The 27198-nt window shown below is 52.2% G+C and overlaps 1 long non-coding RNA gene across 2 annotated transcripts; it reads left to right on the top strand.

Annotated features, from left to right (window-relative positions):
* On the top strand, positions 1–27198 carry LOC146395416 (uncharacterized). 2 transcript variants are annotated; one of them, XR_014832714.1, is made up of 5 exons: positions 1–232; positions 2689–2974; positions 12830–12921; positions 21575–21811; positions 26489–27198. It is a non-coding gene; the product is annotated as an uncharacterized LOC146395416 (long non-coding RNA). The 2 variants fall into 2 exon arrangements; XR_014832715.1 differs by lacking the exons at positions 21575–21811; positions 26489–27198 and adding an exon at positions 14080–18332.

Genomic DNA, 27198 nt, shown 5'->3' with positions numbered 1-27198 from the left:
CTGTGAGGCACTGCCACTGGTAAACATTAGGCTCCCTCCCGTACGTTCCACACCGAACCTGTGTAGACTGAGATCCAGATGCGGTGACACCTTTCCTCTGCTTAGAAAGCAAAGGTAGAAGGTTTGGTTTGAGAAGAAGGGGAGGGAAGGGACGGGGCTTAAAGCAACACGATGGATTTCCGAGACGGTGTTAAAATGGGGACGCACGATAGGAAATGCTTGCGGTTCCTTGGTAAGTAGCAACCTCGATGCATTTTTCTTAGTGTAGACTTGGCAGTTTTCACAGCCTTTCTGGGCGCACAGGAACAGCTACCTTAAAACACCAATGATCCCTTGGGAGTGTCCAGAGCGGATGGTGTGGCTCTGTGGGAATAAGGCACAGGCGCAAGAGAGCTGGGGGCGGGGCCTGGGGTTTCACATTCGCGAAACACTGTCCACCTAGAAGCCTGAAACTGCTGATCAGGAGAAAATTCCGGAGTTCCAACGTGCAGACTTTGGTTGCTGTAGCATGTAGGTTCTCACTTTCCACGGCAGGCAGCTTGCAGAGAGAGGTCAGCGCGTCCTCCTGAAGACTGGGGTCAGCCGCTGGAAGGTCAGATCAAAGCCCCGTTGTCCTGGGTGCTGGACAGAGGCGGGGCTAAAAGGACAAAATGCACCCTGTTACTAGGCTACGCTCGGGTGGGCGGCTTTCCTGGTTGGGCAGGTGCCAGTGCCGTGCAAAGGAGGCCACGTGCCCCTTAGCAAGAGACATGCTCAGCTTCCTTCTGGATGGAGTGGGCCCTGAATCCCAGAGGGAGAACCCCAGTCCCTCCTCTGGAGTCACTTGGGAGTCCCCAGACCTCCTGCGCCAGGAAAGCTGAGCCCACTCCTCCAGTGCTTGGCTCCCCTGAAGCTCTGATTATTTGTGTTTTTTTTGTTTTTTTTTTGTCCTAGGCTCTGATTATTTGTGGGGTTTTTTTGTCTTTTGATTTTTTTTTGGGGGGGGTGGGGAGAACCCATGGCATGTGGAGGTCCCCAGGCTAGGGGCCCAATTGGAGCTGCAGCCGCTGGCCTCCACCACGGCCACAGCAACGCCAGATCCCTTCACCCACTGAGCGAGGCCAGGGATCGAACCCTCATCCTCAGGGATACTAGTCAGGCTCGTTACCACTGAGCCACAAAGGGAACTCCCAGGCTGTGATTATCTACACTTGTTATTTCTGCGAATGGCCGGTAGAAGGTCCCAACCACTGTAATAGCGGCTCCACTGGCATCGATGGCTGCTTGGGGCGGCCTACAAAGCCCACCTTAACCTCGTCAAGTAGAGACATTAAAAAAGATGTGGCAACCCTGGGTCTTGATGGGAAACAACAAGAAAATAAATGCCCCCCCCCATCGTATGCTGGCACAGCCCTGGATCCCGGAGGCCCTACTCTGAGTGGTTTTATTAACTTAGTTAAATCCATAGTTCCTTCCTCAAGAGTAGGAATGGCAATAATAGCCACGTCTATGAGACGAAGATAAAAGTTTTCAGCACTGCATGCATCAGGAAACCCTTCAGCCTCCGGGAGCAAAGAGCATATCAGCTAAGAACGGGCAGTGAACCCTTGTCCCTCCTCGTGGCCGGGGCACGCTGGGACAAGGCTTGGGTTTCCTGTGCCCGGCCGCGACCCCTCGGTAACGCAGCAGACAGGCTCTGGGCACTGTTTGGCCCACCTCTCAGGTCCTACGTTGTTGTTTGAGCTACTTCGTTTGAGTTACTGGCCTTTTGGGATCAGCCACGATTCTTCTCGAGCACTCAAGGTCACATGCCTCACGCAGTGCCCAGCACACAGCGCCAGGCTGGCCCTTAGTGCTGAGAGGCTGTGGTTTAACAATTCGAGGGTGAGGCGTTCAGATCCTGGACTGCTCTTCGTTGTCTGGGAAAGTTTTTGCATTGCAAAGCTTCATCTCTAACGCTAGAATCGTAGCTCCTACTTTGTAAAAATTCCATGAGGTAAATGAAAAAGCAGCTCAAGGCTACATTTAGATGTTATTATTATTGCTACATATAAGCGATGTCTTCCCAGGTCTCGCCTTTCAGGAGGTGAGTGGACATGGCCCAATAAATTGGTTGGCTACTGGCACACCCATCCGCCTCCCGAGCGACCAGAGCCGAGTGGATGGTTCCTGGGCCCGTTTTCTCCCAGCAGGCAGGCCAGCCCGCTGAGGGGGTCTCGTGACACAGGCTCCAGACCACCTCGGAACACTCGCCTTACCTTCAGATGTAGCGCCTCAGCGCGGTTCCCCGGGTCTATACCGCGGAGACAGGCAGCTTTGACCATAACCTTGGCCAGTCCAAGGTCACTGCTCACCTCTCAATGGCTTCACCAGCGGTGCAGTTACACAGTCAAGCTGGACCAGGCCCTGCATCAGGCTGCGCTTTTTCATGGAAACTACATGGCCAGAAAAACCAAAAAAAAAATCACAGTTTCTGAACTCCATGGCTTCAATCTTTCACTGGCGATTTAAATTTTAAAATGTTTCTGTTATAAACCCTGAAGAGTGGTTTCTACTGGGTTCGTTTTCCAGTCGCCCCATACCAGTCCTGTCCCCGGGAAAATCAGTCTAACTTGGTAATAGGACAGTTGAAAAGAGACTGATAAAGGCTTTTCTAGCACCGCCCCGCCCCCCTTCAGGTTAGATGACAATTTTGTTTCCTTGGATCAGGTGAACTTCCAGTCGCGTCGTGAGCTTTTTAGAAGAATGAGGAATTGATATTCCCCTGTACACCACGGAGCTCACAGACGCCTGCACGTCGATGCCATCTTTGCAGCGACTATAACGAAGGCCACCGCCACTGCCTGTGAAGCCCTGAGGCCAGGGCAGCTGATGTTTCCCAGCGCCTGAGCCACATGACCAAATGCGACAGAGCCGCCTCGTCGGTTCATTAGGGAAGAAGGCGCAGCTTACACACAAGAGGCCTCAAAATCAAAGGTCGCCGGGGTCAGACAAGGTGTGTAAATAAGCCTAGAATACTTGGCAGGCAGAGGGGGGAAGAGAGAGGACCCCACCCCCCAGCCCCACTTCCTGGTCTCGTGGGAAGGCGGCCACTGTGCTGGGAGGTCTTAATTTTCCAGGAAAAGCCAGGAATGCAGATACTTTCTGCGCAATCCCCTGGCAGGTTGTTCAAAAAGCAAAACGGAAGTCACTGCAGGATCCAGGCAGAGCCAACCAGCAGGCACAGAGGCCGACGCCCTGCAGCCTATCTATGTTCCTGCTTCCTTGCTGAGGTCAGACTGGATCCAAACATCTCCTTGGATCGCATCCTTGACAGGCTGATGGTCCTCAGGGCCCATCCCGGACAGGACATCACGGCTTTTACATGCACACGCGTGTGCCTAGTTTTTATTCACACCAGCTGCCCACGGTGTGGCTTTGCTTCCCGATCTGCTGTCATCCGAATTATTATTATCCGCAGCCTGACTTGACAGGTTTTCTCAGTTCTGCTTCCATTACTATATGGCTCACTTTTCCCCCCTGTTTTGCTCTGTTTTATACACACAGAGACGTACTGGGAGCTTCAGATGCATTCAGCACCCAAGCAGTTCATTTGATGGAGCGATTGCCTGGTGCCCTTTGCAACAGTGGCGTTTAAAACATACCGTTCTTTTGTTTACGGCTCTGGCCCGAACTCTCTATTGAGGCTAACGTTACTTGACTTATTCAGTCAATAATTCCAGACAACAGTCGGTTTTCCTGAGCTCTCCCGCACCTGTCCTTAATTTCCTCGCTTTAATTCCCAGAGTCCTTGGTATTAACTCCCAATCGAGTGAGGCTACAGCTTTATGGCTCTCGGCGGCCAGTGGCGAGGCAGCCGTACAAAAAGCTAAAGACCATTCAAGCCCATGTTCTTCAGTGGGTCTCTAGTGTCTTCTCTTTCTGCCTTACATTTGTAGTCCTTCAGTGCAAGGTATTTTGTGTATGCACCATTGTGAATTCTAATGGGTCATCATTTAAAAAAACCGTCATCCAGCCGCATGTGTAGCCACTTATATGATATGACATGGAGAAACTGAGAAATTCTTTCCTCTGAGTTTTCCGTGAGGATACCCGCTGAAACCAGAAACACAGAATGCCGGTGGCAGTTGCTTTTCCTAGCAATTTGCTTTTCCAAATAAAAGATGTTCTCAAAATTGGATATTAACAGTGTACAGTGGAAATTGACACAACCGATGTTTTCATAGCGTGTTGTTCGGTTTCCTGGTGCCGGTGAAGAGTTGGCGCAGTGAAAATCAATGATTTTATTAATATATACAGGACCCAGATCCTCGTCCTGCTTAGAGGCTTTTTAATGAGGTCGATGCTGCAAACCGAGGGCTTTGAAAAAAGTTGAGTAAGTAGCATGTCAGTTCTGTTAAGTCATGGTTGGCTGTATATTTTTTGTTCCTTTTTCTCTGCAAATGGAGCAAAAGCTAAATAACCGGAGCACTTGGATGCATGTGGTCTTGTTAAAACAGGCTCCCGGCTCCTGAATCAAATCGCAAAAATGAGGTTGAGGCAATGCCGCAGGTACCCCGAACCACCCAAGCGTCTGGACCCCTGGTGCCGGCAGAACCCGTCCTCTCCATCCCACTCATCATAGAGCCTGTTAGTGTCACGATTGGGGTAGCGTCAACTTCAGAGCTACTGAGAGATCTAATTCGATGGAATGACGGATTTTTAAACACGTCAGCCTCTGGATGACACTCACTGTGCACAATACATCAAGCTTCCCAGTGAACGTACCCGGGCCTCGTGGGTTGGAAGGAGGGAAAAAAAGGCAGTCCTGTCTTGGTACCAGAGTCTCTGCGACTCGCGTTGCTAAGGTTCAAAGTCCATTTTGTTGTAAAGTGTGAGCGAGAACACGTTGCCTTCGTCGTAGTTCCTTAGGCAGGACTATTTCGTTACCACGCCTTCACTGGAATATACTTTATTCTTCTAGGAGAGGAGGGAGAAACATGTGGCCACTGCAGTCCCCTCTGGCTAAATTTCTACTCGGATATTCCAGAGGCAAGACGTGTCATATCCTGTTCACCAGTTCACGTCACGACGCTGGAGGTGACGTGACTTAGTGTTTTCCCTAAAACCGCAGCCCCCCCGCCCCCCGCCCCCGGCAGAGGCAGTGGGTCCCCAGCAAAGACGCTGCTGCGTGTGAGGCCTGGGCTTGGCTGGGAATCATGACCTCGGGCGGGCCTTGGTTATTAAGATGTCCTCAGTGTTGTGGTACATTGTCACAATAGTATGTCACCTCCTCCCCAAGTATGAGACACTATGACAACACGTAGCTCGTCAGTTATCCGTTGGGGCCGATTAACGTAGACAGCCTGTGGGAATGTTTCAGGTAAACGGAACCGTCTGGGGGCTGGCATTCGGATGAGATCCGTGCTGGCGGCTGCATGGACACCCTGTGCTCGTTTCTTTGGAAGAATTTAATTTAGGGTGAGGAGAGCCCTTTGTTTCTCCCAGGGTATGAGCTTCGAAGCTCACTCTTACCTGAGCTGTCTGTTCCTTAAGTTCATGGATCAGCTCTATTCCTTTTTTTTTATTCCTACTTAATATTTTTTGTTGTAGTTGATTGTCAAGGTTCTGTCAATTTCTGCTGTACAGCAAAGTGACCCAGACATACACGTGTATATACACTCTCTTTCTCGCATTGTCCTCCATCACGCTCCATCACGAGAGACTCAGCATAGTTCCCTGTGCTACACAGCAGGATCTCGTGGCTTAGCCACTCCAAAGGCAACAGTTTGCATCTGCTAACCCCAAACTCCCAGTCCATCCCACTCCCTTTCCCCCGGCCCCAGCAACCACAAGTCTGTCCTCCATGTCTGTGTTTTCTGTGGAAAGGTTCATTTGTACCATATATTAGATTCCACATATAAGTAATGTCACGTGGTATTTGTCTTTCTCTTTCTGACTTACTTCACTTAGTATGAGAATCTCTAGCTCCATCCATGTTGCTGCAAATGGCATTATTTTGTTCTTTTTTATGGCCGAGTAGTATTCCATTGTGGATATGTACCATATCTTCTTAATCCACTTGTCTGTCGATGGACATTTAAGTTGTTTCCATGTCTTGGCTGTTGTGAATAGCGCTGCAATGAACATAGGGGTATATGTATCTTGTTCAATCAAAGTTTTGTCCAGATATACGCCCAAGAGTGGGATTGCTGTGTCATGTGGTAGTTCTATATTTAGCTTTCCGAGGTACCTCCATACTGTTCTCCATAGTGGTTGTACCAATTTACATTCCCACCAACGTGCAGGAGGGTTCTCTTTTCTCCACGCCCTCTCCAGCATGTGTTATTTGTTGACTTGTTAATGATGGCCATTCTGACTAGTGTGAAGTTGTACCTCGATGTAGTTTTGATTTGCATTTCTCAAATAATCAGTGATGTTGAGCATTTTTTCACGTGCCTGTTGGCCATCTGTACATCTTCTTTGGAGAAATGTCTATTCAGCTCAGCTGCCTGGATCAGCTCTATTCTACAAAATACCAGCATGTGTGTGCAAGGACTTGTTACAAATAGAATTAGTGCAGCATCGTGGGTGCTAGGAAGTCAGAGTCACCTTCTCGATGTACAGGTGAGGCGGGACAGGTGTGGAGAGAAGGGTAAGGACATTGAGGTGCATTTGTAATGGTACGGGATGCAGCCCTGAGATGTTTGGGGACATCCTGTGTGCTGACACGGAAAGGGTCCTGGAGGGTTGTTAAGGGTAAGAGCAAATCCTAGAAGGACGTGCATCACTGAATCCTATTTTGGTTAAAGACAGTAGGAGACCCAAGTTTCCTTGTGTGGACACGTGTGTGCACGTGTGTGTGCATGTTGCTGTATATGCTTGCTTGTGTGTGTATATGTGTGGATGTGTGCATGTGTCTCTGTGTTCTTGCATGGGTTCGTGCACTCGTGTCCAGCTGTGTGCACGTGTGTGCTCACATGTATCGCAGGATGTGTCTGGGTGAGCACACGTGCCTTCATTTTCTGTTGTCATCTCCACAGGTGGTGTTGTGTTTGGGTGGGGTTTTCATTTTCTATACAGCTGTGTTATCTGCATTTAGTATAGCTGACCTGGATTGTGGATTCTTTTGTAATAAACACAACCCCAAGCCTACAGCACCCGGGACCAAAAATTCGTGGCCTTTCTGCGATGGAGGCAACGCTTAGGACACACCCTGTGGGGGAAAGTTAGTAGCTTGAGAGGAAATCGTAAATCCACTTCCATCGAGAGATGTGCCTGTGAGGCTTCCCGGGAGGATGGCTCTTGGCTCTTTCTAGAAGGACCGCGCCCTGGTGCCTGGACCCCCTTGGGGAGGGCCTCCCCTCTTTCCTGTGGGAGGGTCTGTGGACAAAGGAACCCACCGCGGCTGAGCTACCTCCATAATGTTTTTCCCTTTGATTCACAAAGTGACAGGGTCCGTCACAAAGGCAGGAGAACAATCGCTGTCATTTAGTGAACAATGGTTATTGTTCTCTTCCAAGGGCTCTTCAAATGTTATCCCATGGAATTGTTAAAACGACAGTTTAAGTAAGATATTATTGTTACCTTTGTGAATTTAGGAGTGAGAACACCAGGCTCTCCATGTAGACCTCATTGTTTAGGAAAACAGGTTCCAGTGTAGGTGCTTTCGGAGAGGTCAGCGAGCCGTCCACACCTGCAGCTGTTTGTCTCTGCCCTTAGGAAGGGAAGGCAGGGCCGAACCCGCTGTTAAAGGGCCTTCCTGTCTCAGCTCTGCCCAGTCCTGTGCTTTGGGCCGGGTGCACAAGGGCCCGACCTTGACCTTGTTTTTCCGCTCTGTTAACTGGGACAAGGACACCCATCTTAGACACCTCCAGTATCTATGGAGCTGCAAGGAGTTGAGACTATAAGGAGTCAAGAATGCAAGTGACAAAATGCTTGACTTGCTGGAAAAGGCCACGTCCCCGAGGGCTGGTGATTAGCACCCGAGTCCACAGGGTAAGAGCACAGGACTCAGGCCAGGATCACAGCTTTTCTGTTCCTAAGTGGCTCAGAAGAGGGGCCCAGGCTTGGAGCCCCCTGCTCTCTGGGCTGCTAGTGACATGCGCGCTCCTCCCAGTGTCCTGCAGAGAATGTGGCGGGCCTGGGTGTGAGCTGAGGAGGGGCGTGGAGTCCAGGAGCCAGAGGGATGCTCCAGCTTGGCAGGTGTGTTGTCTGCAGGAGCCTGGCCTCTGGCTTTTCTCTTGGGGTCTGGTTGACAGAGGAGGGCACACATCCACATTGTCCAGTGCCTCTGGCTGGACATGGAGCTGGCAGGCCCCCGGCGTGTGAACCCCTTGTGGGCAGGCGTGTGAACCCCTTGTGGGCAGGGATGGAGGAGGCTGAAGGTGGAAAGCAGTGGATGAATAGGATGGTGGAAATCTCTGGAACCTCGGTGCACTGCGGTGGGGCAGTGATGGAGGCTTGAGTGGAGCTGGAAGGAGCAATAGCTGAAAGCAAAGGAGGGCTTGGGGTGATGGGAAGAGGCCAGGAGAGGCTGCCAGGGTGAGGATGGAGCCCCACCCCGAATCCCAAGAGCCCTGGCCTGTTGGCAGTCCTCTCCCAGGGGCCCCAGGCTAAGTGGGGGTCTGTCTATGTAACCTATGCTGCAGGTGCGTCCGTTGCCATGCAGGAGTGCCACGTGTGGGAGAGTGAGCAGGTGAGTGTGGGCGTGAGTGTGTAAGGGTGTGCATTTGTGTGCGAGCGTGTAGGGCAGGGCTGGCGGTGGGAGAGCCCAGCCTGAACCCTCTGCAGGAGGGGAAGGCGGTTTCCCAGAGGAAGACCTGTGCCCCCGCCCCCAGCGGGAGGCAGGTGGCCGCGCAGACCGGGCCTGAGTAGAGCTGGGGTCAGGCGAGTGACGTCACGGCCGGGGGCGGATGCGGCTTCTGCCAGGTGGACCCACCCCTGGTTCCCACTGGAGCTGATATCCGGGCGCTGAACTGAGAGCCGGTTTCTTCTGCCCCTAACGGCAGTGGCCTTGCCTGCCCCCCGCCACCCGCTGTGCTGGCCTGGAGCCCCCTTCTGCCCGCTGGACGCCTGCGCGAAAGCATCCCAGTCCCTGAGAAGCAGGGGATTTGAAGACGCCTTGGACGTCGATCTGACCCAAGGGCGCGCTTTACTTAGGACCCTTTAGGTTCACCACGGTAATGACCATTGTCCGCCTGCTGACTTAGTGGCGCTTCCGGGGCCTGGTCTCGGCGCGGTGGTTAGACCTGCTCTGACCGCAGCCGGGACACTTCTTCACTTTAATCATGGAGGAAACGGTGTTTGTGAAGGAGACAGTTTCATTTCCTCCCTCTCAGTCGATGTGGAGGTTCGTGCTAGAACTAAGAGCGTCTCACGTGGGGGCAAGGGCACCGCCTGGCATCCCCATGTCCCCTGCCAGGTGGGCGGGGTGGGCAGAGTGGCCCCCGGGTTGAATATGTGCGGTTAAGGGCTATCTCGGGTCAAGCTGTAGTCTTCGGCCTGTGTTTTCGGCCAGCTGGGAAGATGCTCACGCCTCCCCGGCTGCTGCAGCCTCCTCTGGCCCCTGCTGGTCATGATGCAGGACCCTGGCCCTGGGCTTGTGTAAGTGGCTTGGAAAAAAGGGTATTTGGGCTTGGCCCGCTTCCCTTCTACTGCATCCTGCTCAAAAACTGCAAAGAAGCTGAGCCGGCTTTAGAGAGAAGCCAGGAACTGGGGCGTTTTCTTGCACAGCTGGATGCGCCCCGAACACTCAGCATCCAGGGGGCATCACCACACAGCTCGCTGCTCAGAGCAGGGCTGGGTGGTCACGTGCTCCGGGATTTCCTGGGCAGAGGGCATGGCTGTCACTGGCCATCAGGATGCCCACAGTCTCAGCCACGTGGAGCCACTGTCTTGTGAAACAACTGTCCCGCATTTACACTGGGAGGCCACCCCAAAGTCACCTCCCAGGCGCCCAGACACTGAAAGGGGTTGTGTGCCCTGACCCAAGGCCGGTCTCCTGCAAGGACAGTGAGGCCCCTAAGACAGAAGCATCAGGGGGCAGAAAGGCCGAGCCGTGTGGACCAAGGGTTGGGGTGGCCCACCGTCGGTCTCTGTTATGACCAGGCCATTCTGGCAGCAGGCGTGGACCTTGGCAGGCAGCCCAGGCTTCAGGGGCCTGGGTGTGGGCAGCGCTGTCTCTCCTTGGCTAAACACAACTGGGAGATGCGCCAAGGACCCCAGGCAGTGCTGGCATCTGTGCAGGCAGTGACACTGCAGTCCCCATCAGCGCTGGCATCAAGAACACACCCCAGCTCTTTCCTCCATGTGCCAGGCTTCCCGACCGTGCACGAGCCCCACCCCTTTGGAGGGAGAGCTTTCAGCCCTGCGGGTGCCATGAAGAGCCCGTTGCTCCCCCAGGTCCACGGGAGTCCTGCGGACACAGGCCAGACCCCGGGGGGCCATAGATGCTGGGAAGGGTCCCGGGTGGGTATTGCAGGGAAACAGGACTGGACTCCACCATCTGGACTTGGAGAAGCTCCTGCCGTACTGGGGGACACATCAGAAGGGAACAGACCTTGGGGTCTGCCATCGATGAGCTGTCAGGGGCAAAGGCATTCCTGCTTCTGTTCAGCTCACCCAGGCACGTCCAGGAGCGCATCTGTCAGGGAATGGTCACCGAGTAGGGGAGTCCATGAGTTAGTGGGAGGGGGGGCTCGGTGCCTGCACCTCCTCCCCAGTCTGTCCCGGGCCCAGCAGAGAGCGTCTGAAAGAGCAGGAGGAGCCTCTGGCCAGGCTGCTGGGCACCCAGCGGATCACGGTGGACAGGCAGTGATCTAGAACACGGGGTGGGCAGATCCGGCTCGTTCTGCAGCCGCCCTTTGTGATGCTGAGAAAGAGCGTATGACTTCCTGTCAGTGTGTCATCGAGCCGTGGGCTAAATGCTCCCATCGTGCCCTTGGCCTGGCGATTTGCAAAGAGAAGGCTGTCTTTGCTACAGCTCGCATCTTAGGCAGTAAAGCAGATCCCGCGAGCCGACGCCGCAGAGCACAGGCTGCAAGACGAGGCGGATGGGCTCCTCGGATGGGCGGATGGGCATGCATTTTGCTGGAAGGCATGCGGAGTCAGCGCTGTTTGCTGCTGTGACAGGGCTAAGCCTGCTCTGCCCACAGGGTGGGGGAGATACGTACAGCACGTCCTTCAGTTTGAGGTGTGTGGCATCCTTATTGGGTTTGGAGTAGTGACTCTTACGTGTCGATTTGATGCAAGGCCCGGATATTTGGTCAGACCTTCTGGTGTCTGCAAGGGCATTTCTGGATGAGATGCACATTTGGATGGATGAACTGAGGGAGGCAGATTGCCCTCCCTGGCATGGGTGGGCCTCGTCCAATCAGTTGAAGGTCCAAATAAAACAGAAAGGCTGTCTGCTGGGCTGGGATGCTGGTCCCCTCCTGCCTCCAGACTGGAACTGAAACCTTGGCTCCTCTTGGGTCTCCGGCTAATCGAGTGCAGATCTGGGGACTTTCCAATCTCTATAATCTTGGGGGGCAGTTCTCCATAATAATTCTCTTTCCGTCTCTCTCTGCATCCTATTCGTCTGTTTCTCTGAGGAACCCTAATAAACACAGGCCCTGAGGGGGGTTCACCCGGTGGCGTCTCTGCAGAGCCTCCACCCTCACGCCAGGTCTCCAAAATCTCGTGCTTTCACGTGCGTGTCAAACCCCAGGGTTATTGCCACGACAAACAAGGACGCCAGGGGACTGGCTGGCCTCTGCTTTTATCGGGAGTCCCGAAGCATGACTGTTTATTTAAAAACAGCTTTCTTCCTTCCAAACTGCCCTCAGCTTGCATTCAGCCCACAGGAAAGTAGGATCCACTTACTTTTAAAAGCAGGGGGTGGGGTGCAGGGTGAAGTGCCATCACCGAAAATTCCACGTTTTCCTTTATATACTTTGGAACAAGTTTCTTATTATAAGAAGCTGTATTATTTCATCATAAAAATTAAACACAGGTTAATACAGTTTGTAATTAGTATATAATAAGAATTTATAGCGAAATGAATGTCCCCAACCTGCTTAGAAAGAGAATTGCTCTTAAGTAGGTTATGCATGTTCCTAGTAATTATATTTGTACCGAGGTTTGTCTACTAAATCTAATTCTCCTCATGGAGATTGTAAAGAAATGTTTAAAGCCAAAGCTTGCTTGCGTCACAAATTCTGCAGTGGCAGAGTGCAAATTAATGACAATTTCCTACATTTAGAGTTGTTATCAGGCAACCAATGGGTCACCCGTTGCCGGCTAAGCTCTGCTACACACTTGGAGAAAGAACAAGTGGAGTGCATGCATTTTGCTGAATATACAGGTAAAATGCATCAAAAGCACAAACACTTATTTCCCCCCAGGCTTATAAGATCTGTTCCATGTCTGTTGCAGAAAAGAAAAAAAAAGTTTTTATCTTTTGATTCATAATTCATGGGGTCGGTGCACTAGGTCTTTAGGACCTCAATTGTTAATGTTTTCTCTTTGTAAGACAGGGTTTGAGCAAAGTCAATATTTTAATGTTGACGGTTAATGCTTGCTTGACCTAATTTGTATATTGCTTCCTTTCGAAACGGAGAAGACGAGAAAAAGTACCTTTCCTGAAACAAAGCTCTAGGGGGATGAAGATAACCGCCCCGTTCAACATCCAGGGTCCGTTTATCTTCGGGTTTTTAAGAAATATTAGAAATATTCACAGTGGCAAGATATCACTAGTGCCGTCTACAAGATAAATTAGAAACAATAGTATCTTGCCTTTGATTTATTACCCGGAAAATGTAAATGCGATTCTATGACTATGACTCTATGAGTGAAAAATGCCAAAGGTTGTTTACTGTGATTATTCCAGGCTAAAAACCCTGTCCAGCGGTTCTCTCAACAGACTGGCAGCATCACTCTCTGGAAGAATGCGAGTCACTGCGTTTGTCTCTTTTCGCAGAGGTGAGAGGAGAGCGCTGGGCTGTGTGTGCCGGGAGGAGGGCTGCGGTTTCTGCGCTGAGGGGTGGGGCTCGACCACGAGGTCTGCGGAGGTTAGTGCAGTAAGATCACCTCCCAGAGCTCCGTCACGGTCGGGGGGCTTGACCCGTGTGGTCAGTTTCCTTATGCTAATATCACTGGACGCACAGGGTCCCCTCGTGGCTGGGCTGCTGCCCTCCGTGTCTCATGTGAGACCCCGCCCACGGCAGCGGCATCTATTCCATCAGCACTTGATCATGGAATTGTCTAGATAAGCCATCCAGAACTGGTGCCTTTTGCACAAGAATGAAGATTTAAAAAGACAGAGAGAAAGAACTCAGGACTTGACGCTGTTTCCGCCACGGGTCGTGAAATCCTCCACTGCCGTCCAGCAAGGGGTCCTCTGTGCCCAGGTTGCTGAGAGCGCCTTGGGATGCAGGACTGCAGGGGAGAACACGGCCCTGGCTCTGCTCCTGGGCATTCCCAGAAACGGCAGGCAGGAAGAGCCAGGAAGAAATGTGTTAAAACTTGGGACCATTGGTCTGGTGTCCCAGCTCCAAAGTGAGGGACGGAGATGAGGCAGAAGCCAAGGCTCAGGATAGAGACGAGAGACAGAGCCAAGGTCAGGTTCACGTGGATGAAGCAGCTGGGAGGGGAACTTTCAACATGTGTTAAATTCACCAGCCTCTGCATCCTACCTCTTCTTCTTTTTTTTAAATGATGTCTAGCAGAGAGGAGTTTATTGACGGAACGAAGGAAAGTGAAGGGGGGAAGGTGGAAATATGGGAAAGGCTTTTTTTAGGAAGCTTACCGTTCATTCATTTATTTAATTTTACTATTATTATTAAAGTATAGTTGATTTACAATGTTTCTTCAAGTTCTGTTGTACGGGAGTTCTCTGATGACTTTCCGGGTTGAAGCTCCTGCGTTCTCACCGCTGTGGCTCTGGTTGCCGCTCTGTGGCATAGGTTCAATCCCTGGCCCAGGAATGTCCACATACTGCCTGTGTGGCAAAAAAAGAAAAAAAATACACACACACACAAACCCCCAAACAAGATAGAAGCTGAAATAAACTTTGCAACTCACATTTTAAAAAAATGGGGAAAGCCTTTTTAAAACAAAGATTTTTCTTTTTTAAAACAGAAATGAATGGACCCCCAAATTCGAGCTGCTTGGCATCCCAATGGTCACAGAGGCATTTGGACGGTGTGGATACAGCTTCAAGATGTGCTCCTTGTAGGATTTGTGGCTTAGATTTGGAGGGACGTTTCTCCCTATCTAGTTTTTATTGCGATGTCGTCGACGGGCAAGGCCGTGTTAGCTTTAGGGTTTCAGGTGTGCGGCACAGTGATTCGCTATACCTACGTGTGTGTCTATTCTTCTTCAGATTCTTTTCCCTTATCCGTTAGTACCAAGTGTTCTCGGAGGTCGGTTTCTTCACCCTCAGCTCCGTCTCTGTCACCATCAGCTCTGTTTCCCGCGGGCTTCTGTGGACCCAAGCGGTGCCGGCTTGCGGACAGTGACGTGGCTGTCGGGGGGTTGGCTTCTCCGACGCCCGCTCCCGGATCCCAGCACAGCCCGTGTGGCTCAGGTAACAGGAGCAGGCCCTTTGGGAGAAGTTACTTGCAGAAAAACCTCAAGTGACTCGAGGCGGTAGTCTTGGTTCTTCCCAATTCCTCCGCCCCACCCCCAAGGTCGTGACTTGGCCTTCCTGCGCAGGGAGCGGGCTCTGGGCTCTTGTCACCTCCACACCAGCAAGACTGGTCTCTGGACGAGACAACGCCTCTTCTCATGGTGCAGGGGGCCTAGGAGATGGAATATTGTCCCGAGTGACAGAGAGGGCACCCAGGGAGCTAATCGTCTGGCTTGAAATGGTTGAGAGCAGCTGGTGCTCATCTGTGGGCCAGACGCCGCAGGGCAGCGTTCTCAGCCTGACCTTGACTGTGGGCATTTGGGTGGATCAGTTCTGCCTCCGTGTCCCGGGCCATCTGGCATGGTGAGTGGCATTCCCGGCCTCCACCCACCCAATGCCAGGACCAGCCCTCCCCCTCCCAGTTGTGACAACCAGAAATGCCTCCAGAAGCTTCTGGATGTCCCTGGGGACAGGGGGCACTCAACCCAGCCCCGCACCAGGGCTCTAAGCGTGGGCCAGCATGGGTGGCCCTCTAGTCTCCCTCCAGTGCGAGGCCTCGCCCCTTCTCCTTGTCTCGGAGACAGGCCAGGCCCTCTGCTGGGCCCCCCGCACCTGTTCTCCCTGCTCTCCCTCCAGCCAGTGCCACCCCCCATCCTGCAGACAGCCCCCCCCACCCCACCAGCTCGCAAGCCCAGGACTGCCCCTCCCAGAGCCAGGCTCAGTGTGTGCGCAGCAGAGACCCGTCACTTGGACTTGGTGGAAGGTTTTGGGGAGCTTGTGGGTTGTACTTGGAGATCGAAATTCCTCCGAAGGTCAAAGGAAGTGAGAAAGCAGGTCATTCGTGGGCTCCTGCCATCAGTTTGTGCAGGACGGAGCCTGTCCCACGAGGCTGGGGACAGAGATGAGGAGGCTCCCGGTTCGAGGAAGCTGCAGGGACGCCTCTGTGGGCTTTTCTAGAGTCATTGCATCATTTCTCTCAATCTTCTTGGAAGGAACAGAGCATCTGGAGCTGCTGCTCCGGCCCCACGTGGGGGCTCCCAGGCATCCTTGCTGGGTGGCCTCGGTGGAGGCTGTGCTTCTGGGAGCGTGGGGCCCAGGGGGAGGCCGGCCCCAGTCTGACCCCAGCCTGGCTGCCTCGAGCAGAATGAGGACCCCCAGAAGCCCTCCCAGGACGGGATGGAGCCTCACCCATGTGGAGGACAGACCCGTGGTTACCGGAGAGGGGTGTACAAACTGCTGGGTGTCAGACAGGCCCAAGGACGTGTCCTACAACACGGAAGAGGGCCAGTATTTTGTGATAACTGTAAATGGAAAGCGACCTTTCAAAATTGTCTAAAATTTTTTTTAAAAAAGAACTGAGTTCCCCAGGGGAGCCCCGATTCACAGCCGACCCCGGGTAGGTGCTCTGGTCTCCAGGGCGGGGCCCTCTTGCCTCCCTTCCTGTCCTCAGTGAAGCTGCACCTGCGCGTGTGTTTTGCAGACGAGAGTTAAGGAGGGGACGCTCGTGTAGCTCAGAGCTCTTCCTTTTCAAGTGACCAGGGAGCCCAGCTTGGCGGCCTAATGCTGACCCAGTCACTCCAGATTCTAAATGTTCCTTTGAAAACACAGTAGTGAGGTCATCCATTAATTTCTCAGTATTCTAAGACGATGGAGTGCCTCTCAGGTCCCCAGTAAAAATCGCTCAGAAGAGGTGGACTTGTGTGCCCATGGCCCACGCCACCCGCGAGCCGCGCCCACGCTCATGCCTGGTCATGTCCAGCTGGCCCGAGCCCCCTGGCTTTTTTTCCTCAGTGGCCTTAGGAGGCCTTGATGAAATCCTGAGAAGCAGCGAGGGAGAGCCCTGATGGTACAGAAAGTGGCATCCTCAAACAGCGTGGAGACAGCAGCCTTTGAAAACAAACTGAGAAAGATAAACAAGAACACAAATCTCCCAGAGCAGGAAAGAAGACGTTGACATTTTAGAGCCAATGTGGTATCAGAAATAGATTTTTCATCTCTATTTTTCACGTGCCCTTCAGTCTATAGATCACAGTTCGGTAAAGCCTGCTCTTCCATGTCGGTAAATAAAAGAATACTATTACAAGGCGTAATCAAAGAAATAAGAAATATAATCGCCACGGAGGAACCCGACTGCTACTCTGGGCCTCGTCTCAGGAAAGGAACAGATCTCAAGGCAGGAAGAATTCACATTTTCTCTCCCTGGTTTGTTAGGTCTCTTGCTGACATAAATAGAAACCCAGCTTCTGTGTCCGTGGGACCCGGCACTGCACAAATCGCAGAGCACAGCGTGGTTTCTGCTCTGATGCTGCAGAATAAATATGCTGGGTTCTGGAACTCTCAGCCAGAACGCCCTCTCGGGCCGCCAGGGACCTGCCGTGACCAGCACATGCCCGAGGGGCACTCAGTATTCTCAGAATACTGAGAAACCAAGACTCGGGGAAGAAGGGAGGGGTGGGGTGACAGGGTGGCCGTGCACCGGGGAGTGGCCGCCTTGGGAAACGAGTCCATGTGGAATGCACACTAGCAGAAAACACCTGCTTGGCGTCACGCTCTGGAACGGCTGCTGGATCCCTGGTTTCTAGAACATTCCCCAGATATTACCATCGGAAGCTACACTTCTGCCTGTGACGGCCTAGATGCGTCAGGAGCTGCATTCCGATTAGTTTCTTTCTTTTACTTTCTTTAAAATTTTTTTTTTTCTCTTTTTAGGGCACACTCATGGCATGTGGAAGTTCCCAGGCTACAGGTCAGTTCAGAGCTGCAGCTGCCCGCCTACACCACAGCCACAGCAACGCCAATTCCAAGCTGCGTCTGCGACCTACACCACAGCTCGAGGCAACATAGGATCCTTAACCCACTGAGTGAGGCCGGGGATGGAACCTGCATCCTCATAGATACTGGTCTGGTTTATTACCACTGAGCCACATCGGGAACTCCCAGTTTCTTTTTTTTAATAAATTTTGTTGGAGTATGGTTGACTTCCAGATTTGCGTCAGTTTCAGGCGTACAGCGAAGCGAGTCTTAGGTCTGTAAGTTTTCGCTTCTCCCCCCTTAGAGGCTATCACAGAGCAGGAGTGCTTCCCTTTGCTGCACAGTGGGCCTTGTTCCTTGTCTGTTTGTACACAGTAGAGTGTGTGTATCAGTCCCAACCTCCCAACTAATTAGTTTCGTACAGCCCACTGTCACCTCTGCTCTATCTCCTCCTCAGTTAACCTACCCCGTGGGGCTCCGTGGAGCCCGCTGCCCTCGTATATCCAATACACTTTCAGGGGGGCGGTGGCATTCTCAGGGACTCAGCTCCTGCAGCCTCCCCTGGAAAGAGGCTGCTGTGCATAAGCTGGAGGCCAAGGGGCCACATGGGGCCTTCCCTCCCCCGTCTGACGTGAGCTCTGGTTTGCATGTTGGCATCTGGCCCCTGGCAATGTGGAGTTCAGAGGACAAAGGGGGCCACAGTCAGAGTCCAAGAAAGGAGTGGCACCATTCAGGGAGACGCCTGGCCTGGCCGCCTGGGTTTGAAACTAAGCCTTTGGGGCGTCGCCCTGTCCTCGTCACTGCTCCGTCGTCCTCTGCCCCCGAGATGGTCTGAGGGCCGGCTCGTTCCCCGGGGAAGATGGCTGTGTGATGTTGCTGCTGCTTCTCTAAACCTCAATAGGTTTTGCAGAAGTAAAGGATGGCATCATTTATCACGTTGAACATGTGCTTTGTTCAATGACAGGGTAATTAGACATTCTTTCAGCAGACACATTAAATATATACTTATGCATTAAAGCTCTGTGTCTCTGATCAGCACTGTTGATTTATTCTTTATGCTTGGATCTTCGCCTGCTGATAGCCATATAAAACGAAACTTCCGTGCCAAGAAATAAAAGTGACAGGGAAGAAGAAATGGCTTCCATATGCTAAGTCAAGTTAAGGGGTGTGGGGTGGTCTGGGGGATGGGGACACACGCACATACGTGTGAGTATGTGTGTGTGTGTGTGTGTGTGTGTGTAACCGCTCAGCACCCCGAGCAGGCTGGGCCTGGCTCCTCCCTCCCTCCCTCCATAGACATTAATTATGCAGTGATCAAAATAATTTTGCATGCATAAAGCTGACCTCTCTCACTAGAGGGCAACACAACCCCAGCTTCAGGAACCTCCACCTTCTGCTTCCAGTGACAGGAAGCGTTTAATAAGATGCCGCGTGGATTGTATAATGAGCACCCTATTAATTTTACATAAGCGTAAAGTTACTTCGGAAAATCCAGTTACCCTCCTGAGTACAGCCGCCTCAGCCTTCTCAACAGGTGGCAGGGAGCTGTTTCCCAACTTTTGCCCTGTTTTCACTTGGGGTGCCTTCTTACAAGAGGGGAGGCTTCCCTGGAGAGGGACACAGCAAGTCCCCCCACGGCCGCCCGTTCCAGAGCCGACCGCACTCCCGCATCCCAAAAGCAGGTGGACGGACTCGCACCTCACAGAAGCTGCCGCTGTTCAGCTCTGGGCATCTTCTGGGCAGAGCTTATTGTCTGAGCAGGCGCTCGGCTCTCGGCGCCGTCCCTCCGCCTCATCCTGCCTGGGAGGGATCTGGGGGGAGGAAATGCAGGTTCTAGGGGGTCATTCCTGGGTCTCAGAAGACTTGGAGTTTCATTGTGAAGAGTCAAGTTGAGCTTCATCTCTGCCCCAAAATGTGTGTTTTTTTTTTTTTAATCTTGTTGACGTACAGGTGACTTACAATGCTGTATTACTTTCAAGTGTACAGCAAAGCAAATTGCTTCTAGATATGTATATATATAGCCCCATTTTCCCCCTATAGGGTATTACAAAGTACTGAGTACTGAGTACTAAGCTGTACAGTAGGTTTTTGTGAATCATCTGTTTTATACAGTCGTGTGTGTGTGTGATTCCCTCCTCCCTGTTCTTCCCTCCCCCCCGCAATTTCCCCTATGGTAACCATGAGATTGCTTTTGACATCTGTGGGTTTGTTTCTGCTTTACGAATAAGTCTTTTGTTTTATTTTTATTAGCTGCCACAAAGAAGGGACATCGTATGATATTTGTCTTTGTCTGACTCACTTCACTCAGGATGAGAATCTCTAGGGCCATCCATGTGGCTGCAAGTGGTGTTATTTCACTCTTTGTTATGGCTGAATAATATTCCACTGCACGTAGGTGCCACATCTTCTTTATCCATTCTTCAGTTGATGGACGCTATTTCTGCCTAAGAATGCTGAAGGTTAATTCAGTTCCCACTTTTTAGTTTATAAAAGCCCATTTGCTTTGACAAATGGGGTTCCTGGAGCTTCTTTCCAACTGGTATGTCCAACTGGTATGCTTGACACCATGCCCTGCTGAGGTGGGGAATCTTTAAAACCCTAAGAAATAGAGTACGCGGATTCAGCCAATTGGGAATCATCACGCCTAAATATGTTAAAAATATTAGGAATCACTAGAGAAATGAGACAAAGCTGCCAGTTTCAAGAGTCTCTGGACCAAATGTTACATATGCAAAAAATGCATTGAATTGCTCTTCGAAGAAGCATTTCAAGCCAAGATGAATAAGAGGGCCTGGTTTTCCTTTGGAGGAGGGGCCTGGCCTTCCACAAACACCCTCACTCAGCATTTGGAGTTTTGCTCCCAGGAATAACCACAGCCTCTTCTTTGAAGTGAGTTCTTCAAAAGAGGTGCTCAGGTTTGTGGAGCAGTTTTAGTTCCAGAGGAGGGCGGATGTGCTGGGGCGAGCGGTGAGAACAGGTAAACGCATACCAGTGCATGTTTGCAGGGGACAACTGACAGCCCTTGGGGAAGCGGGGGCTGGAGAAAATGCAGCTGGGAAGTCGGCGCAGTGTTTCCGGGGGGTGTGATGTGTGAACGCCACGTCCTCCCGCTCTACGGCCTTCATCCCTGGCCGCGTGGGGCTGAAAACGTCTCCAGGTGCCTCCTTGGTACCTTTTGCTTTCTCCCCTCTCTCCTCTCAGGGGACCACTGCCATGGGCCAGCAAAAGCCGGCCGGCCACACACCCAAGCTGTGCTGGCAGTACCCCTCCCTCAGGCAAGGCCGTGGCCCGACCTGGAGGGTCTCCCCATTTCCTCTGAAATGTAGCTCATTATACAAGAGCAGATCTAAATAAAAAATACTCCAGAGAGGGAACAGATTGTTAGCTATAGATTAGAAGCGCAGCCTAATCCTTCACAAGCATTAAATATTTAACATAATCGCACCACAGGTGCCAGGAAGATGTCGGCATTGTTTAATTAGACTTAATTAAACATAAGGAAAAGTCTAATACTCATTCCGTTCGGGTTTTCTAATCGATTCCAAAGCCTTCCCCTTTGAGGTCCCTGTGTATTGACCGCATTGCGACGTGTCCTCTCATTAACTAGAAAACCACCGGGTAAGAGTTGGAAAGTCGGGCAAAACGAAGGGACGTGCCGTCCACGAGCAATGGGACCGTATCCAAGTGGACCAAGGAGCAGAGTCTTTGCAGTGGAGAGAGCGCACCGACACTTGACCAGTAACACCCGGGCGTCGGACTTCCGCCTGTCTTGCGACTCATTCTTGATCTGAGATCTTTTAATTGGGAATGCGGATGGTTGGAACTTGCAGTTCTTCACACACTCACATATGTGTGTGTGTGTGTGTGTGTGTGTGTAAAGGATAGCGTTCAGACTGCACTGCCCACACTGGAAAGCTAACGAATTTGACAAACCACGCTTTGACCAGGTGCTTCCAATACTAACTCTGAGACATTTTGGGGGGCTGCCCTGGTGGCATATTGAAGTTCCCAGGCTAGGGGTCAAATCGGAGCTGCAGCTGCTGGCCTACGTCACAGCCACAGCAACACCGGATCCTTAACCCGCTGAGTGAGGCCAGGGATCAAACCTGCCTCCTCATGGATACTAGTTGGGTTCATTACCACTGAGCCACAATGGGAACTCCCTGACTCTAAGACCTATTTATTAAAGGGCAGGAAAATACAAAAGAAATGTTTGAACCTTGAAATGATAATCTTTCTTTTTTTTGGCCACAGTGTGCAGTGGCTTGATGTGGGATCTCAGTTCCAGACGAGAGATTAAACATGGGCCGTAGCTGCGAAGGCACTGAATCCTAACCACCAGACCACCAGGGAACTCCCAGCAATAACCTTTCTCGATGCCAGTGCTAAAGTGTGAAATGGTTTCGGTTTCCTGCACCTACGCTGCACAGACTCCGCAGAGGTTTATATAAACCTCAGATGCTCCTGTGGAGCCATGAGAAACACTGTTTGGTAAGTCAGGTTTGTCTTCAGCTTTTGCTGCTGCAGGTAAAATTACAAATGCGCATTATATGAATGTCTCTCGACTACAGGAAGGTGGGCTGCTGTCTCCAGGTCAGCGATGCAAGGTTGGCCATCTAGGACAAAAGCCCCTTGGTTTTGTAGCACCATCAGAATAGAAACTTTGAGCATTTTATCCTAAAGAAATAATCATAGGCGTGCCCAAAGGTTTAACTAGACAGATGTTCACTGCAGTGTTGCTTAAAACAACCAGAGAGAGAGAGAAACAATCTAAATGTTTAATCTGTACCAGGGAACTTATACAAAACTACACTGTGGAAAAACAGCCTGCGCCACAGAGAAAATGGAAGTGGAGTCGAGCTGGCGGAGCTGCCGTTTTGGCTTCTAAACCTGTAGATGCCCTTCGTGTCTTAGGGATCCCGAGCAGGTGGAAGGCAGGGGTCAGAGCCCCACAGAGGATGAGGCCAGAGGGAGGAGGAACTCAACAAGCTCGTGCCCAGAGCTGGAGGAAAGGCAGCCAGATGCTTCTGCCCAGAGTGTGGAGGCCTGGCAGAGAACAAAGGCTCGGGGTCCTTAGGAGTTAGTTGGGGCAGCTGTGGGGCGGGTGGAAGTCCTGTATCAGAAGGTGGTGGGGGATGGAGGCCTGAATTAGGGTGATGTCGGCCTGTGATGGGGTGTTGGGGTGATGGCCTGTGTTGGGGTGTTGGGGTGATGTCCACCTGTGTTGGGGTGATAGAGGCCTGTGTTGGGGTGTTGGGGTGATGGAGGCCTGTGTTGGGGTGAGGCTGACCTGTGCTGGGGTGATGTTGGCCTGTGATAGGGTGTGGGGTGATGGCCTGTGTTGGGGTGTTGGGGTGATGTCCACCTGTGTTGGGGTGATGGCTGCCTCTGTGGGGGTGTTGGGGTGATGGAGGCCTGTGTTGGGGTGAGGCTGACCTGTGATGGGGTAATGTCGGCCTGTGATAGGGTGTGGGGTGATGGCCTGTGTTGGGGTGATGTTGGCCTATGTTGGGGCATCAGGGTGATGCCAGCCGGTGTTGGGGTGATGGTTTCTGTTCGCTGGGCACCTTCCCAGAAGCAGACCTGGCGTTTTACACCTGGGGTTCCTACCCTCACGCCAGCCCACCCAGCGGTGGTGCTTACCTACTTTGGGCGTCTCCGTTGTACAGGTGAAGAAAGAAGGCCGTGAGCAGTGAACTCGCAGACCCATCCCTTCTCTGACAAGCCTGTCCTTGGGCCTCGATGCCGTGTCTGTCTTCTTCCCTGCATCCCCCACCTTTTCCATGCTGGAGCCCCACCCTGGACCCTCCCCGGAGCTGCCTCCCACGTGTCCTCCTTTCCATCTCACCAACCACCCGGTCTGGTGCGGCTTCCTAGACCCTCCCTTTTGTACATGAAGACCCCCTCCATTCATGCCTCGTTGTCAGGGCATCAACTTTATCGTATCATTTCCCTCTAAAATCCTTCCACAGCATTTCTCTGATTATAGGTTCAGGTCCTAAGACCTGCTTTTGGATGCAGATACCTCGGAGTCCAACCTGCCCGAACGAGCCAAACTCGGCCCCTGCATTCGTCAGGTGAACTCTGGGCTCCTCCTAGCAGCGTCTGCTCGACGCCCAGAAGAAATCGCGCCCATTCTCACCCCCAAGACTCCCTTCCCTGTTCTTCCTCTTGAAGCCCTCATCCTCTCCCTCGCCCCACGCCTTTGGGACCGGCTCAGGCCATTGCCCTCGAAGGTCCCCATCCCTGTCCTCACCCGTCTGTTTTGGCTGCCCCTCCCTGAGGTCCTGCCCAAGGGAAGTTCTCTCTGAACCAGCTGCTTTTACGCCACCTGCTCCTTTGCCTATTTCCATGAGTCTCTGGTCTTCTCATCGGGTTTCAAGTTCCTATAGGGCAGAGACTAATTTACATAATTGTGCACCCCCCCACCCCCCGCCGGCCACCCCCCAGTCCCTCCAGGTTCTAGCATAGCACCTCGAAATGCAGCACCTCATAAATATTTGTCAGACGAACAAACACATTTACAATGGACCCAAAGCTATAGCATGGACAGCAATCACAGCTCATGGGATGAGGTCCTAGAAGAAGAGTCAAATCCAAGTAGGTCAAGCAGCAGGTGTGGGAACAAGTGTATAAAAATGCGTACAAAGTTAAAGCCATGTCCTCCAGTTCTCATTTGGCTTTCCCTTCGTGATAGGCTGAATAATGGCCCCCAGAGATGGTCCCCTCATGTTACCCGACAGGTGGAAAGCATCTCGCAGGTGCGACTGAGGTAAAGCTCTCAAGGTGGGAGATGACCTTGGACCAGCCGCTTGGCCCGATGCTATAATCACAGGTCCCTGCAAGAGACGGGCAGGAAGGTCAAGGACTCAGTTGTTGGAGACGCGATGATGGAGGCACAAGGTCGTAGGGATGCGAGGATGGAGCCATGGAATGCAGGCAGCCCCCGGAAGCTGGAAAAGGCAGGGAACAGGCTCTCCCCGGAGCCTCCAGAAGGAACCAGCTCTGCCTGCACCTGGGTTTGAGCCCAGGGGACCTGGTTGTGGTTTTCTGGATCCAGACGTAAGCGAACGCATCTGTGTTGTTCCAGGTGGTTGGGTTTGGGGCACGTTTTATAGCAGCCGTAGAAAATAATACACGTGTGGCTCAGAATTTCTGAGCGTCTGTCCCTGTCCCGTTGCCTCGACCTGGCTTCCCTTATCTTTTTGGGTGTGATGGTTGTGAGAGAGAGACCACGAATGAATGGCTACAGGGAAGAGCAGCCCACGTGGGTCCTGGAGCCTCGGACGCCAGTCCAGCTCTGCATCCGCGTGTGGGCACTCAGAGCGAGATGCTCGCTGCTCGGGGCCACGTGTGAAGCAGCAGCGGCACCCTCGCATCTTCTCCCACTGCGAAGATGTTTCTGAAGATAAATTAAGGTAAAACTCAAGGAAAAGCTCTGAGCCTGCTTAAGGACTTCACCAGGATGTTGATGGAACACTTTGAAGCAATGCTCTTTTAGGCAAATTCCGTATGGTTCCACTCAAAAATCTGTATTTTTCCTTTTTTCTTGTTTTACGGAACGGCGGCTGTGTCACACAAATAAAGGAGTACAGTGAGTGTAGTGTCCCCCCAGAAAGTTGTCTGGAATTTACAATGTGTGGTTTGCAATTCACAGGTCAAAGCATCAAGGAAGAATAGAACAGGTTTTTGTTTTTGTTTTTGTTTTTTTTTGTTTTCACCTCAAGGATTTAACGAAGTAGTTGAAAAACATTTTCGCAGTGACTTCTGGCCAGTGGGGGTGAGGCAGGGTGCTGGCATTCGCAATGTCTGGAGTCAGTGCTTTAAGTGAAATGAGGGTTGAATAACCTGGGATCTCACTGTTTCTGGTGAGACAGGAGCACCCAAGGCCATAAAAGGGAGGTGTGACGGGAACAGGCCACGGGGGTCTGATTCCCAAGGTTGGGGCTCAGTCACTGCACCTAAGGAGCCCAAGACATAGGGAAGCCGAGGTGATTCCATTTCCCCTTGAATTTTAGCCTCAGTCACAATTTTCAGTGTGGTTTGTTTAAGGACTTGAATTTGTCTCCCAGATAAATTACTCTGGCTTTTTTGGAAATACCAATGTTAGGAGCAGTTGTGTAAAATAGCTTAATCACACCAACAAGGAGCTCGTCAGAGGGGAAGCCGTCTGGGAAGGTTCACTTCCAAGAGCCACGGGTCCCCTTGCCATCTGGTCCCCTTGCCATCTGGTCTTTGCCCTGGACGGGGACACAATGTGGCTGCTTCCAGAATCACTCACTCCTCATCCCTGAGGGCAGGGGGCCTTCCCTCCTCATCCCTGAGGTTGGGAAGCCTTCAACAGCACCAGAAAGGATTCAAGCAGGGAGATCGTTCACCCTCCAGAAGCTGGTCACCCCTCCCTGCTCACCGTCCTCACAGCCCTGTGGCTTCTCCCAGCTCCGCGCTGTCTCTCGCTCTGACCTGGTCCCCGGCCTCTCCGATGGAGCTCTGTGCCAGAGTCTTCCTTTTACTCTATTTTATTATTGTTTTATGCCGCATCCTCTCCCACATCCCTCCAGGTCTCGCCTGCGTGAGAGCAGGAATTTGAAGATACTCCTTGGACCTGGGATCTTAGCAGGTGGTGGAGCCAGGATGGTAGAAGGTGGTGAGGCCACGATGTTGGCCAGGAAGTTAGGTGGTGAGGCCAGGATCTTAGCAGGTGATGGAGCCAGGCTGGGAGGAAGTCCCGAGGCCAGGCAGACCACCTCCCCGAGCTTCAGTTCCTGACAGGTGAAATGTTCACAGATCCTGCTCACTCTCTGCAACTCTACAGCCGCCACGTGTCTTAGGGCCCGAGAAGGTTGAGGCCGATGTTTCTGGTTCCACAGCTCTGACTGCAAAACCCAGCTCTGCCCTAATCGTTGGATGATCTTCGGCAAATGTTCAAACTCTCTGAGACGTGATGTTCTCTTCCGTGAAAGGCAGGCGATCACGTCTATCTTGTCGATTGTTTTGAAGATTAAATTGAAGGAGAATTTGTAGGGAAAGGCTTTGGCACGATGCCTAAGCAAACTCTGAACCATAGCTACTACGGTGGTTGTTTTACATGCTCCCCAAGTCCCAAATGAGTTCCTTTAATGTCATTTTAAAGATGAAGAAACTGATTTGACCCATTCCTTTTCACAGAAAGCTCGAGAAACACTCACCTCCAGCTCACCCCGCAAGCCCCCAGCCCAGAGGGTGAAGTTTCTAAGCACTGAATCCAAGCACAAAGTCCGACCGGGTCAACTGTCTTCTTTAAGGTCTGGCCACGGAGTCCTGCCACTGTCAGGGCTCAGCCCGAGAGCTTTAACCTGAGGAAAAATGCAGCCAGATGACCACAGCCCTCGTGTTCTCCAGCAGCGTATGGTGTGCGGACAGATGACCTTCCGCCTAGGTCTGCTCCTCTGGCCCAGCCCTGTACCCCACCCAGGCCACGCACAGACCTCCCCTCTCTTCCCGAATGTCCTGCTCACCTCCAGCATCACTTCCGCCACTGCTCCTCACCCAGACGGATGCAGAAGGTGCCCAAGGATCCCACCCCCCCACCCTCAAAGACTGGCTCACACCCTTGAAACCTTCCACGGCGCCCCATTTCTTGGGACACAGTGGATTGCCTGGTGATCCCTGGGTGCCCAGGACCCTCGATTGTGCTGGGCTCTCATCACTGCCTCAGCCCCACCAAGCCCAGTTCTGCACGTCGCAGGACTGGGTCAGTGTCCTGGAGGTGATGGTGCTCTCAGATGCTCCCGTACCTCCCACTGGACAGCCCAAAGACCCTTCCCTGTCCTGGGGTCTGGGGCTCTCCCGTCTCCGGAGGGCTGGTTTTTTCCCTCTGAATAGGTGCTGAGCACAAG

Source organism: Sus scrofa, chromosome 17 (assembly GCF_054392235.1).
Source record: "Sus scrofa isolate SSC_HxYL_T2T_F1_AM1 chromosome 17, Sscrofa_HxYL_maternal_Yorkshire_Landrace_v2.0, whole genome shotgun sequence".
NCBI classification, from domain to species: domain Eukaryota; kingdom Metazoa; phylum Chordata; class Mammalia; order Artiodactyla; family Suidae; genus Sus; species Sus scrofa.
Note: the sequence above shows the minus strand (reverse complement) of the source record. Positions and strands in the feature narration are given on the sequence as shown.